The 16,142-nt window shown below is 39.6% G+C and overlaps 1 protein-coding gene across 3 annotated transcripts in view; it reads left to right on the top strand.

The window, feature by feature from the left end:
- Positions 1-16,142, top strand: part of LOC129748880 (adenylate cyclase type 2) — a 289,164-nt gene that overhangs the window by 241,994 nt on the left and 31,028 nt on the right. The window lies entirely within an intron of this gene.

Genomic DNA, 16,142 nt, shown 5'->3' with positions numbered 1-16,142 from the left:
GATGCCGATTCGCATGTCCACGTTGAATCCGGTAGCTTCCCGCACGAATCTGAAAATGAGAAAGAGAATGGGGAAAACAGAAGATCACTGTTATGGTCGTTGATGTTTGCACCACAATTCATAAACAATTGTATCACGTTTAACGAGCTTGCTTGCTCGGGTAACGAGAGACTCAATTAGAGCTCAATCGATATTTGAGATGTTATTGTTATGACCGTAGGGCTCGAGCACGATTGATCATTCAATTAGAGAAGGTGTTTTCCAGTGAATGACACTTGTGATGAATTGGTTCATGGAATCTGGTCTTCAAGTGCGATTTTGCATAGGAGGTTAAAAAATGACCTAGATATTAGGTTGGTAGATTTTTTAATAATTTTTCGTGTTTTTTGCCGCTCTACTGATTTTGTCCTAAGATAATTTTCAGTTAGAAAATGGAAAAAATAGTAAAAAAATCTAAAACCAAGTATTTACTACTTTTCAGTCAATTTCTGAGAATGCTCATTAACCACATCTAATAGAACTGAGACGTTCAGTAGGATTCTCGCTTATTGTCAATCGATTGGTTCTTCCCAACAGAATGCATTGAATGACATTTTTTCGATTGCCAGTCCCCGAAAAGCGACATCTGCTCAGCCTCGATTCTACGAAGGCATATTTCCCCAGTCCAAACATTTCTAAGCTCTCGCAAAATTGACGGCTTTATGGAATGTGACAGCAGCCGAGTTCTTTTAATGAAATTTTAAATGGAACGGCAATAGATATCTCGCACATGACTTGGTCCCAAATATGTCCAAGCGTTTTCCTTGATACACCCAGACTCAAAGTGTGAGGCATAGTTTTTAACAATTTAAGGTCTAATTGATTTTTGTGAAATATTAAAAAAGTTTCAACATTTTTAAATTTTTAAATGGTTTCTATTTTAAATAAGTACGTTACATAAATTATTGATTCTTTTCGAAATATTGAACTGTATTTTTTTTAAATCCATATTTTAGGTGTATTCAACCGTTGCCTCTTGGGCGGCAAACCTTTTGACCTACCTCCCTTCTCGTCAGGCCACGAAGGGTCCGGAAGAACCTTTAACTAACGTTAATACAAACGGTCCGCCTCATCGCCCTTCGCCCGGAACAAAATTGGATGGAAGGCCGAACGACAAAAAAAGAAAAGAAAAACGATCCCCCAGAAGAAAAGCTCCATCCACAGGGGAACAATAACGAGAAAAGCGACACACTTGACAACTCATTAGTAACACTCTGATGAATTGCCACAGGATGTTGGTTTTTTGGGATGATGCCCACCGTCGTCGTTGTCGTCCGGCTTCCGGAGCGAGATGGGACTTTTTCAGGTACCTACCTAAGCTGGGCGTCTAGAGCAGAGTCCGAGGAGTCAAAGTCGCTCGGTATTAGGTAGCATTTTCGGGGATTAGGAGCTGCTAAGGTCAGGTTTGAGAATATGGAAAAGTTGAAAAGTGATGTTTTCATTTGGGGGGCTATTTGATGATGATGATGAACTTGAATAGAAAAGAAACACCCAAAAGCTGTGAGGAGGAGAACGACAGGCATCTGTTTGTTGAGTGATTATGGGGATTATTATGACTTTTTGTTTTCGGGCGATTAAAAAATAATTTACATGTCTGGAAATTGAAAAAGTTAACATGTTGATTGAAGAGTGAGAAAAACAAGTTTTGTTCCAGTTTGTATGATCAATTCTATGATAAATTTTGAGGCAACAACAACATGGTGATCAATGGATCGCTCTCCCCCATCGACCAGCACAAAAGGTTACTTGGGTATTCCGAGATAGCCGAACAGAAAATCAAATTGATCACAACTGCATTAGCCGAAAATGGAGAAGGGACCTTCTTAATGTCCGCAACAAACGTAGCGCAGACATTGCATCTGACCATCTCCTCATCCTTGGCGAGATACGACTAAGAGTTGCGCGTGTCTAACGGCTCGAGGAGAAAGTCGTGTGTCGATACGACGTCCGCCGGTTGGAAAACCCAGAGGTGAAAAGGGCATACGTTGAACAGCTGGAATCCCGAGCCTCGGAACTGCCGACAGACAGAACAGTCGAAGAACAGTGGTGTGGAATCAAGAATTTATCACGACGAGCCATGGTACTCTCGGTAAAGTTCGTGGAAGAAAAAGTGAATGGATGTAGGATGAAACTTGAAGGATGGTCGATGATCGGAGAAAGGCAAAAGTCGAAATTGAGCAGGCATATACCGGGTCAGCCAAAGGAGCCGCCCGCTTACGATATGCGGACCTGGAAAAGGCAGTTAAACGAGCTTGTACACGAGACAAGAGAGTCTGGACAAACTCTCTGGCCGAAGAGAGAGAAAGAGCCGCCGCCAATGGAGATATCCGATTCCTTTATGACATTTCTCGCTGCTTTAGTGGTGCAAGGACTATTTAATGCAAGAATTCCGCTAAAAGACCGAGCAGGTCAGCTGGGGACCGATCAGATCAGCTCAAATGATGGGCTGAGCACTTCGAACAACTCTTCCGAGTCACGAATAGCGATGGCCAACAGAACCCTCAGCTCGAAGTTTCAACAGTAAGTCGCGTTAATGGCTTCACCTTCTAAGTGCCCTCGCTGGCTGAAATAGAAAGGGCAATCAAAGACATCAAATCCAACAAAGCACTTGGAATCGAATGCATCCCTGCTGAAACGCTAAAAGCCGACCCTGCCCTGTCAGCACAAATGTTGCACCGTCTTTTCGCTTACATCTGGGATACAAAAAACTTTCCCAGTCGACTGGATGCAGGGTATCCTCGTAAAGGTCCCGAAGAAATGAGACCTTCCATAGTGCGGTAACTGTCGAGGCATAACGTTGATCTGTACAACCCTCAAAGTACTCTGCAAAGTGATCCTGAACAGGATCCAATCGGAGAAAATCGACGCTACACTCCGACGGCAACAAGCTGGATTCCGATCTGGAAGATCATGTGTGGACCACATCACAACTCTACGAATAATACTGGAACAAATCAACGAATTCCATGACTCTCTTCTGCTGGTGTTCGTTGATTTCAAAAAAGCATTCGACCGATTTGACCATGAAAACATCTGGGCGGCTGTAAGAAGACGAGGATTCCCTGAGAAATTAGTCCATCTCATCGAAGCACAGTACGAGGCATTTTCGAGCAAGGTCGCGAGGGGGTCCAGTCCGATCCAATCCCGGTAACTGTTGGAATGAGACAGGGATGTATCTTATCACAGCTACTTTTTCTAATCGAAATGAATGAGATTTTGACTGGATCGATTGACTGCGCACCGAACCGATGATCGCCGTGGAGTCCTTCAACAGTGGAGCAACTGAACGACCTTGACCTGGCAGACGATATTGTTTTGCTCGCCCAAACCGGATATGCAGAGCATAATCGACGACCTCGTCGAATTTTTCGAATCCTACAGGCTGCGTCCTTTTGTATACACATTTCTGTACTAGATAACATCAAAATAACATCTAGTTTGTGATTGAATTTCAAAATGCGTGGACTTACTCCGGAAAAGATAAAAAGTATCGTACACAGGTGGCGTACTGTGAGTGAAATCTAATTGAAAAAAATGGCAAAAGAAGAGGATGTTAGCGTCGTCGCGTTACGGACAGCTATTAAAAATATGGTGAACAATGTACATTTGATGAAACGAGGAGTGGTCGAAAATCTTGTCCTGTAAGTTCTGCTTTCGATCAAAAGGTCAGGGATGCCTACAAACAGAAACCATCGGCTTCCGATCGGGACATGGCGAGAAAAGTCGGGATATCGACGTCTAACGTGATGCCTGCTAAAGAGCGACTTATTGGGCTTAATTCATGGACGATTAAACGAGTTTTAAATAAGACTATAAAACCATTCTTTGGCCACAATACTTCACTGTACGCAAAGCCAAGGATATCCCCGAGACGGAGAAGGTCGTTTTCACTGAAAAATTTGGCAAGAAGATGATGGTGTTGCAGGCAATTTGAGAGTGCGGCAAAATATCTAGCCCGTATGTCACATGGGAAACAATGAACATCCAGAACTATATCAAGGAATGACTCCAGAAACGTTTATTTCTGATGATCAACCAGTGGAGAGGGTGGACTGTATCTCGGTGGGTGGCATGAAAAACAACCACTGGCTGCCCGCTCCCCTTGTGGGATTGGGCCTCACTTGACAACCCCTGTGGTTGCCAAACCAGTGGAGGCAGGTCGGTGGACAGGCTGCCTGGAATGCCAAACAAATCGGTGGTTGCCACAGAAACTAAACTCTTTCGGCTCTGAAAAGAGCCCTTTGGGGTGTGGCAACAGAGAACCGGAAGCAAGGAACTGGAGCAGCAGCATGAAGAAAACACTTTCACTTAGCACTTCATATTTCTCTATTTACTGTATTTATACATTCATTCATTAACACTCGAAATTTCTCGAACCCTCTGGATGAGCGAACACCGTTTCGCTCTCGCGATGCTATCGGCTCCGTCCGAGCACGACGACGATGATGCGAGCAGCTATTTCCAGCTGGTGGTGGCTGCTTTTTGCTCTCCGGCTGGTTCTCTCTCGCTGCTCTCTCGGTATACTATCGTGTTGGCGGTTGAAAATAAACTAAACTTGCGCGACCGACGGGACCGCGCTTTTTATAATCTCGGCTCCTCGCGCGCTGCTCGCTGATTGGCTGATGTTGTTTCTCCCCGCTCTCTTTCTTCGCGTCGCGTCCTTACTTCAGACCGCTCTGCGGACTGAACAACCAGCATGATGCATGATTTTTATGCTTTGAAAAATAAATGAGGAAACTTGAAGGCTTCATTTGAACGAAAAATGTGTTTAAGGTTCAAACCAGAATCATGTTCAATTCCTGAAATTTCGATACATTCAGATTTCAGTTTAAATCTTTATTTTTGAAGTATCTTCAATATAAATAATGTTAAACAACAAACTAAATTAAATATTCTTCAAGCTAAATTTTCCTGAACCTAAAGTTCAAGTTCAAGTTATTTTATCAACGATAAATCATAAGTAAATAATACTTACGGTTTTCGATGCCGCTCTGTCGGCGTAACCAAAACATTTTGTTTTGGTTCCGCATGCTTTGAGTCAATTCGCAATTGAAACAATAGCGGTGATGATTGATGATGACAGCTGATGATGGTAAACACGGTACAAATGTTTACATCATCATACTGTGAAGCCAAACAACTCAAATTGGATTCGTGGTAACACAACAGTGTTGCCAGATATTCTGGGTAAGAATATCAAAGTACTCATTAAGAAATGAGTACTTTCCCGGTAAGGGAACATAAGAAGTGGAAAGTGACAATTAGTTATCGCTAATTAATATAGTTGTATTCTAATGACCTCACTGACGAAACTGAATAAAGATAACTCTATTCCACCACTGAAACCTGCGTTTTCAACAAAAGTGTACAACCTAAAAATCTAGACCATATCCAGGCAAATCAACCCCCGATTGGTGTAGTCACTTTTATGAGTCACGCTTCACCTATTCTCAAACATGTGAAACAATCAAAAGATTAAAGTTAGCTAAATGTAAGTTTTAAACTGGATACGTTTGAGCTACTAAGGAATCAAACATGTGGTTAAGATGGTATCGAAGACATCGAACAAGGTTAACTCATTTTAAAAAAAAATGCATGGATTGGTTCGTGATTATTTAATAAACAATACGTACGTGATTATTTAATTAACAATTTTTATTTGAAGATACCACAAACCATCTACGCAGATAACATGGCTATTTGAAGACAGTATACTGAAATCATCTGCAGTTCTTTTACACGTTTACAATGTTTTGTATTATCTCAAATTATCTGGGGTAGCATTTGAAAAGTAAAAATCGAATCATAGGGGCCCCCCGAAAAAAATTGCCCCGGGGGCCCCCCGATGGCTTAATCCGGCCCTGTTGACATTTAAATATTTTTAATTTTATCATAGGCTAGCTGACCCGGTGTGCTTTGCTACCCCTTCCATGGAAAAAATAAGTTCGTTAAAAATAAAATAATCTTTCTTTTTAAATTTCAACATTATTAGGAAGCGAAATATTTTTCATGGCATCTGAGCTTCTAGATTGTATTAAGTCTGAACGTAACCTGAAGGTTTGAAGGTTGAAAGAGCTACCCTTTAAAAAAAGGTGATCTTCAATACAATAAATAAACCTTTTCATCAAAAATATCCCTTTATGAGCCGGGAGGAGTCTTTCGATACTGGAAAATTTGTTCATAATCAAAAAGTGTGCCAAACTTTATGAAAACACAAAGACATTGGTTTTGTTAATTATTTGTAAATTAAATTTATTGAATATAAAAGATTTTAGTCCATTTTGCGTCCATTTTGTTAAAACTTATTTGTCAATTCAATGAATCATTTCATTATACTAAAGCGCTTACGTTTATAAATTTTCAACAAAAATCCCTCGAGGACTGTAAACATTTTGTCAACGTTTTGATAATTTTATATGGGAGCCACCCCCCTCTTGAGGTTCGGGGGAGTTTGAAAGTATTGTAGGGTCCATTCCCGGTCTTGAAAACGGCTGCATAACAAATTTTACGTTGATCGGCTCAGAAGTTACCGACAATTGTAAAAAATGTTACAAATTTTTGTTAATTTTGTATGGGAGCTCCCCTTTTTGGAATTGGAGAGGTTTGAAAGTTTTATAAAAACCATTTCCGATCTTGAAAATGGCGACACATCAAAAATTACGTTGATAGGTTAAGTATTTTTCGAAAGAAGTTCGAATTGTGTTATATTTTTAATAATTTTGTGTTTGAAAGGTTATTTGTAAATTCAATAAATCATGTCATTATGTCAAAGCGCTTACGTTTATCAACTTTTAACAAAACTATTTCGTGGATTGTTAAAATTTTCTCAATTTGTATTAAATTTGTATAGGAGCCACCCCCCCCCCCCCTTTTGGATATGGAAGGGTTTAAAAGTTATGCAAGAACCATTCCCGGTCTTGAAAACGGCTACACACCAAATTTCCAATTGATCTGTTCAGTAGTTTCCGAAAATGGTTCGAATTGTGCGAAATTCATGTCAATCTTGTATGGGAACCCTCTCTTTTTGGATTTGTTGAGGTTTGAAAGTGTTATAAAACTATTCTCGTTCTTCAAAACGGCTACACATCAACTTTCACGTTGTTTCCGAAAATTGTTCGAATTGTGTCAAATTTTTGTCAATTTTGTATGGGAGCTCCCTCTTTTTGGGTTTGGAGAGGTTTGAAAGTATTATAGAAACCATTCTCGGTCTTGAAAACGATTACACTGTTCCATAGGATAGAAGCACTAGTTATTGAAAAGGTACCAGATATTGAACACTAGTAAAACATTTACCCATTAAAACAATAATATACAGTAGAAAAATGAATCAAAATTCGTTGTGCCATTGTTGAAGCATTTTCTACCTCTGTTCAAATTTTCATCAAGAATCTCGGACTCTTAAAGCCACAATCCCCGAAACTTTAATATGTGTTCAAATTTTGGCTTGGTTTTTCGACTGGATGAAGAAAACAGCCTATTTTTGATTGGGGGAAAAATTGGATAATAGACAAATAAACGTCTAAGATAATAATATGAGTTTTTTCAACTAAGTCTTTTTGAATGATTTCTCGAAGAGTGGCAGCCTTTATTTTCCTTATTTTCTTAAAATTTAACAAATTAAAGTGTTCAATCATTGGATCACGGAAAACGCCAATGTTTCAATTATTGAACGTTCAATCTTGCAGTACTCGTTTCGTAAAGAAATGTATGTACCAGTTATTGAATATACATCGGTTGGTGTTTGGAAATGTAAACAAACTGTTTCTTGGTTGCTGGCTCAACCACAATCGCCCCTGCAAGGCATACTATCAAGCAAAATACCCCTTAATATATGCAATGAAATGCAATGTTTACGTGTTCAATTATTAGAACATTAGGCGTCGTACACAAATTACGTAACGCAAAAAATCTAGAATTTAGACCCCCTCCCCCCCTTATGTAACAATAAGTAACGTTTGATAGGACCCCCCTTCTATAGTTACGTAACGCTAAATACCCCCCCCCCCCCCCCCCCATATTCAATTTTGAAATTAAAAATAAAAGTACACAAAACTTTATTTGATGCATTTTTATTCTGAAACGTTCTTTTAGAACGTTAATATAACATAAAGATAATATACTACAGTAAAAAATATCAAAAGAAAAAAAAAAGAAAAAAAAACAGCATCGGTCAAAGTTGGACTCAGGTGTTCATCAACTGTGACGACGACGATTGGCTTAAACGATAGCGTTGTAGGGGCTTTGAAACTGGTCATTTTTATCCATTTTGTGGTCTTCTGGAAACTGTATTAACATTGATGAGATGCAATTAATGACGTGATAATATTATAACAATGAAACTCACTTCTTTCTATTTATTGAGGAAATTGCACATAGTCAGTAACACTGCACATAAACACTGAATGAGCTGCAGTCGATGACGTGACATTAAAATAAACAAAACAGCAAAGCTCACTTCGTTTCATCCGCGCAGTGCGCACACAAACACATAAACGGGTTTTCTGGATCAAACTTTATTTACAAAATACTTAACAACCGTTGACGCTTTCAAACAAGGGGTTCGTTGATTTGCACACCAAAAAATGAAAATTACAATTCTTTCTTTATGTTTTTTTTTCCATTAATTTGTTACGTAACTGAACCAAGTACCCCCCTCCCCCTTCGTAACAGAAAGTAACGCAGACTCAACCCCCTCCCCCCCCCTACATGCGTTACGTAATTTGTGTACGACGCCTTACCTGTTCAATATTTGAATCATTGTGTTTAATCATTGGGACAAAAGTAATTTTAAATAAAAAGACATAAATAATAATTTCAAAACATATTTTCGCGAAAAAAAATATATCGATTCGAATTAGAGAAATAAGCTTAAGCTACGCTATCAAAATTTTATCAGAAAAACCTTCCGTTATTATTTATTGGCCACAAATGTGTTGAATCCCAAAGATGGTGTTCAATATATAGTGTTCTTACCCTACTTAATTTAATTTTGTAAAGGAGCCCCCCCCCCCCCTCCTTAAAGCCGGAGCAGTTAAAAAGTATTTTAGAAACCATGTCCGACATCGATTCACATCGATAGGCTCAGTAGCTATTGAGTCTATAGGGAACAGATAGACAGACAGACAAACATTCATTTTATAAAGATAAAATAATTTAATCATCAATTTGGCTGAGTTCAGTACTATTGAAATTCAAATTTGATTAAAAGTGGATACACTAACAAACAATTGGAAATCGAATCCAGATGCCAACAGGATCATTTTCACCTTGTCCGCTAGAATGTTCCTTCAAATTGAGGAACCAATAATATGAACATCTCTCCACCACCAGTGCACCAAGACACAATTTAACTGAGCCATTCCCCGAAAAAAAAAAACAGAAAAGAAAAACAATCTTCACCGCTTTCCCCGTCTACAGTTAGTCGCGAGAAGCAATCAGAGCTAAGCCCGGCTAAGCCAACTTACCGAATCGCATCAATCATCTGCAGTCCCATGTTGACACAGTTGGCCGCATGCTGGGGTCGCGAAACGGGCAATCCAGATACGCAGTAGTAGCAATCGCCAAGAATCTTGATCCGCAGACACTGGTTCTCCTATTACACGCCGCCCACAAGTTGATTCCATCGATGGGTGGGTGGGCGAGTGGGTGGTTTCAGTGTTTGGTTCAGTTGACGACGGTTGAAAAGAAAGACACAAATAGAGAGGGACATGAATGAAATTGAAAGTTAAGCTCACCGATACACTCTTGGAAAACTGCTGTGACATATTTATTTTCTAGCATGCGGACAATTATATTTGTCTTTTGGTTGCAAATAAGAAAGTCAATCATGAGACATTTTACGTGACATTACTTTTTTTAAATAAGTTTGTTAGAGCAAGAACTCTAAAAAAATCAAAACCTTCGAAGGAAATTCTTTCATAACACCGCAGGGAACTTTTCTTTTTGGTTCACTTAGAAGCTCGTGGTTTTGATTGAATTAGATTTCATTTAGATTGCGAATCGCAAAGATTAACATTCACTCGTTGTTTTCGTCGCAGACGATGACGATTTCGTTGGATGGGAGGAAATTTGAGCCTTCTGTGTTCAGAAGCAGATTGCGCTGGATACTTCATTTGAAAGTAATCGAAGTAGGAGGTATCTCTAGCGTGTAAGTTAATTAGAAATTTGCTAAGATACCTTAAATCATCGTTTTGTTCTCAAAACTTTTCAGGTGTGTTTTTTAATTTAATAATTCTAGGTTTCAAAGACCTTCTAAGGAAAACTTAAGATAGTAATTAGAACATTTTTGAATAGCATTTGATTTTTGAATTACAGCATTCATGAATTTAAACGAAGGTTTTATAACTTGATTATTAAATATTAAATTTTAATCCAACTAATATCGACTCTGAAAGTTAAGTATTTCATATTACTTTAATACTCGCACCACACGTACAAACCTAAAATGATGAAGGTTAGTGTCGCAGCATATTGTTCAGCATTGATTTTTCTTCCACATCACATAGCAGAATTATTCATTAATATCCCAAGAGGTCTTGCTTCAAGTGCCCCAAATCGAAGACGAGCAATCAAAACGACAACGTTGACAAATATGTATGTATAGACAAGGTTCCGAGAAAAGAAAATCAATATCATTATCTATGGCCGATGAATCGAAATTTTTTGTAAGGATTAAATTGTGATAAAACTTCGAGAGACTGAAAAAGGGAACATTCCGATAGAACTTTTGCTGGATCAATCGAAAGGTAAAAATTAAAGTTACATTATAAATAATAAACAAGTTTTGAAATACTTGAATTTATTTTCAATCGAATTCAATTGAATTTTGATATTTGAAATCTTCCTGAGAACTTTTATTAGTCAGTTTTTTTTTCTATCAAAATATAGTTTTTGATTTTCATCGTTTCTGACTACTTAGGCTGTCAAATTCTTCCATCGTAACACCCCCTTCAGAATTTTTGAAAATCCCGATGTGGTATGCTCGGATTTGGTTTTCTTCCATGAAAAATACGATAAATAAAAAGAACCTTCGAACAATTTGAAGGGCAAAAAGCAAATCGTGGAAGCTGGATTTTTTTCATTTTTCGTATTCGTCTTTTCACTTGTTTAATGTAAAACCACGAATTCTTGATTCTGTTCGAATAAGATTGCATGCCATTTGTTTGCATACAAGGTTTTGTTAGATTTTTAAGTTGAAATATGAATGATTGAAAATTATCGAAATTTTCTTCTAAAATTTGTTTTAAATTATTCAACTGATAAATCAAGTATAAGTTTCTTTTTTTGTATGTACCAATTGGCCTTGAGGATAAAAATTATGAAAAAAAAGTGCGAAATGAAATAGTAATACTGATGTTTTTGTTTGCAAAAATCAATATTTTTTATAAATTATCTGTTGAAAAATTAAAAAAAATGCTTCTATGACCTATTTGGAAAGATAACTGCATTTTAAGGCGTTTTCTAGTATTCCAAAGGTTTTATAAGGGAGAGATTGTCCGCTAAAGGGTGATACGGTCAAAATTTGGTCAATAGCAACTTGACGTATTTGCATTTAAAAAACCTGAACACTCCTAATTATGAAGGTGTGTGTGTGTGTGTGTGTGTGTGTGTGTGTGTGTGTGTGTGTGTGTGTGTGTGTGTGTGTGTGTGTGTGTGTGTGTGTGTGTGTGTGTGTGTTTGTGTGTGTGTGTGTGTGTGTGTGTGTGTGTGTGTGTGTGTGTGTGTGTGTGTGTGTGTGTGTGTGTGTGTGTGTGTGTGTGTGTGTGTGTGTGTGTGTGTGTGTGTGTGTGTGTGTGTGTGTGTGTGTGTGTGTGTGTGTGTGTGTGTGTGTGTGTGTGTGTGTGTGTGTGTGTGTGTGTGTGTGTGTGTGTGTGTGTGTGTGTGTGTGTGTGTGTGTGTGTGTGTGTGTGTGTGTGTGTGTGTGTGTGTGTGTGTGTGTGTGTGTGTGTGTGTGTGTGTGTGTGTGTGTGTGTGTGTGTGTGTGTGTGTGTGTGTGTGTGTGTGTGTGTGTGTGTGTGTGTGTGTGTGTGTGTGTGTGTGTGTGTGTGTGTGTGTGTGTGTGTGTGTGTGTGTGTGTGTGTGTGTGTGTGTGTGTGTGTGTGTGTGTGTGTGTGTGTGTGTGTGTGTGTGTGTGTGTGTGTGTGTGTGTGTGTGTGTGTGTGTGTGTGTGTGTGTGTGTGTGTGTGTGTGTGTGTGTGTGTGTGTGTAGAATGTTCCTCTTATTTTGATTTTGGAATTCACTTTTCAGTTGTCAAAATGCCGTCCAAGAAAGAAGAGCAGCGTATCTAAATTTTGCTCGCGCATCGCGAAAATCCGAGCTACTCGCACGCAAAGCTGGCAAAATCACTAAAAATTGCCAAATCAACCGTTACAAATGAAATTATAGTATTTGGGCAACGTTTGTTGACAGCCAGGAAGTCTGGATCGGGGGGAAATCGAAAACCGGAAGCCGCTGAGACGACAAAGAGAGTTGCCGGTAGTTTCAAGCGAAACCCTAACCTCTCTCTCCGAGATGCCGCAAACAAGCTGGGTGTATCGTCTACAACCGTGCATCGAGCCAAAAAACGAGCCGGACTATCAACTTACAAGAAGGTAGTGACTCCAAATCACGATGATAAACAAAATACGACGGCCAAAGCGCGATCCCGGAGGCTGTACACGACGATGCTGACGAAGTTTGACTGCGTGGTAATGGACGACGAAACCTACGTCAAAGCCGACTACGAGCAGCTTCCGGGACAGGAGTTTTATACGGCAAAAGGAAGGGGGAAGGTAGCAGATATTTTCAAGCACATAAAACTGTTAAATTTCGCGAAGAAATATCTGGTTTGGCAAGCCATCTGTACCTGTGGCTTGAAAAGCAGCATTTTCATAGCTTCCGGGACTGTCAACCTAGAAATTTACGGGAAAGAGTGTTTGAATAAACGTCTGCTGCCTTTTCTGAAGAAACACGGTTGTTCCGTACTGTTTTGGCCGGATTTGGCATCTTGCCATTAAGGTAAAAAGGCCATGGAGTGGTACACCGCCAACAACGTGCAGGTGGTTCCCAAAGGACAAGAGCCCTCTCAATACGCCAGAGCTCCGCCCAATTGAGAAATACTGGGCTATTGTCAAGCGGAACCTAAAGAAGACCAAAAAAACTGCTAAGGATGAGCAGCAGTTCAAGACAAACTGGCTTTCTGCGGCGAAGAAGGTGAACAAGGTGGCTGTACAAAATCTGATGGCAGGGGTTAAGCGTAAGGCCCGTTAATTTGGATTTGGAAAAGCGGAAGCCTAACTGAATATTTTTCCTGAATTTTCTACTAATTAAACTTGAAAAAGACATTTAATTTGATTTTTTAAATAAACGATTTCACCGATTTACACGCGTTTTCTCTTGACCAAATTTTGACCATATCACCCTTTAGCTTTCTCAAACGTTTCCGTGAGATGCATACTATAGATCGGCAGTGGAACTAAGGATCGGAAACTGCATTTGAAAGTGTTGAGAACGATCGAGGCAATCTCGAGGAAGTCGGTCTATGACATCGTCAAGAAATTCTATGCCGACCAGTGCACCGTCAGAAGAATTCGTCTGCGTGAAGGAATACGATCTTATCGGGCCAGTTAGCGACCAAACCGGACTTTGAAGCAGAATGTGGAAGACAAAGGACGTGCCCGGAAGTTATACAACAAGGTTTTTACGAAGTACGACGGATGCATCCTCATGGATGACGAAACGTACGTTAAGATGGATTTTGGGCAGCTTCCTGGCCAATAATTTCATATAGCAACAGATCAGGGTGATGTCCCCGGCAAGTTCATATTCGTTTTTGCCGACAAGTTTGAAAGAAAGCTTTGATCTGGCAAGCGGGGACGAAAAACCCCGGTTTTTGTGACAAACAAGACCATGGACTCCAAGATGTACAAGGTGGAGTGCCTGAGGAAAAGTATTCTTCCATTCATTGGATCTCACTAAGAACCAGTAAAGTTTTGGTCAGATTTGGCAAGCTGCCACTACAGCAAAGAGGCACTACTGTGGCATCGGGACAACGGGGTGGATTTTGTCGAAAAGAACAACAACCCACCCAACTGCCCTCAATTCCGCCCTATCGAAAAATTTTGGGCAATTGTCAAACAGAAGATGTAGAAGAATAGTAAGACGATTCGGTATGCAATAGAAATGAAGAAATGGTGGAGCAAAACGACCGCTGATGTCAGTGAACAGGGTGTTCAAACTATGATGAAAGGTATTCGACGAAAAATTCGAAAATTCAGCAAAACCACATCAGAATATTTTTTTTTATTATTTTTTTCTTTAAAGTGCAATAAAAAGCCTACATTTTGAGCACAAAACATCTTTATTTCGTTCACATAGCTCCGAGATAGACCCGTTTTAATGCGTCCAGATTTAAGATGAATTGTGTTTTATGGCATAATCAGTGATTCAAATTGTCCCTGATATTGTCTCAAAACAAGCGACAAAGCCGACGTGTAGTTTTGTCTTTATTTCCTCTCTGTGCGACAACCTTTTGTCTCTTCCGTATGTGTAGCATGACATTCATGACAAAATGAAAAAGATAATCAAGGATTTTCGCGTCGTTGAGAAGATGATGACAAATTCTAATGTGAAATTGTCCTGAAATTTAAAACTTGGGACAATCCGCTTTGCTTATGTGGGTAATCTATCATATATCGTTATATCGTAATAATCGGACCGAGACTTGCGGCATATCAAATGAAAGCTCTTGGCCTCTTCGTAAACGAAATCGATAGAAAAAGCGATTTGGGGACACTGGGTTGTGGCCATGGCCAATCTGGCCGGTTCCGGAACAAAATATGGAGACCAAGAGCTTTCTTCCAATATGTCTCAAGTCTCGATCCGATAACTTTGACATATTTCGTTCCGGAACCGACCAGATTGACCATAGCCACGACCAGTGTTCCGAAAATCACTCATTTTCAATGAATGTTCCTGATTGCACTTCGCAACTGAACGTATAGCAATCGGGTTTTGTTATTGATTGCTACTGGACTTATCCGATCATTCTATTCATCGCTAAAATACAGATCACCTCGCACGATGTTTGCTGTCAAAACAGTGCAGCACTATCATCAAATTGGAATCTCACCATTGAGCGATGCATATGGCGAATCATGTTGGGCTAGGATCAGAAGTGAATGGTTCAGGCAGTGAGCTAGTGATACATGTAACCGATCATTAGCAAATGTTGTTCGATTTAAAACATAGCCAATTAATAAATTTATTTGATCTTACACCTTTTTTTACTACAGTAAGAATAAAATCAAACTGTAGTTGTGTTTGTGATGGAAAGATGGTCACTTCCGCCGTCTTTTCAATTTCTAATCAGCCAGGCGGATACTGAGTGAGTGACATTCAGAATGGATCTCACTAATCTCCGATATGCGATGTTTGCAAACCCGATGATTCTGATTGATGGGACTCGGTTGGCATTGCTGAGTAGGGTGCTGATCGAGATTGCATACCAGTCGGGCGAAGCAGTTGCGAGAGGCGCTATCCCATTATACAATCAGAATGTATCCAACAGGAAACGCATCCTGAGTGTTTATTTTGATTGATTTTCGGAACATTGGCCACGACCCCGTGTCTCCGAACCGTTTCTGATATCGATATCCTTCATGCTGAGGCCAAAAGCTTTCATCCAATATCTCGCAAGCAATGATCCGATACCTTTTAGTTGGTATATTCGGAACAGCTTATCCTTATATTTTTTAAAAGCAACAAACGAATGTTCTGAAAAAATATTATCGGAACCCATCAGTAAAGAAATTTGTCTTTATCGTTTCGCGCGTACGACAACGATAAAGATTTAATTTTGACGTAGAATTACGTCTTACGGCAACACTATAGGAGGGCAAATTGAAAGTTGCGATCGGATCTCGCGTCACGAAAAATTTCCAATTCAAGGACATCTTTCCTAAAAGACATTTCAACCCTGCTCATCGTTGATTGGCTGGTCGAAAATGACAAAAAAACATTGACGTCCCGCCCCTTGGTATGTTTTATTTTTCCCATCCTTCGAAAGGTATAAAAGTAAGGGGTCTCCGGCCGACCGGTTTCATTCTCAGTTTGCCCGTTGAGC

Source organism: Uranotaenia lowii, chromosome 2, assembly GCF_029784155.1.
Source record: "Uranotaenia lowii strain MFRU-FL chromosome 2, ASM2978415v1, whole genome shotgun sequence".
Taxonomy (NCBI): Eukaryota; Metazoa; Arthropoda; class Insecta; order Diptera; family Culicidae; genus Uranotaenia; species Uranotaenia lowii.
Note: the sequence above shows the minus strand (reverse complement) of the source record. Positions and strands in the feature narration are given on the sequence as shown.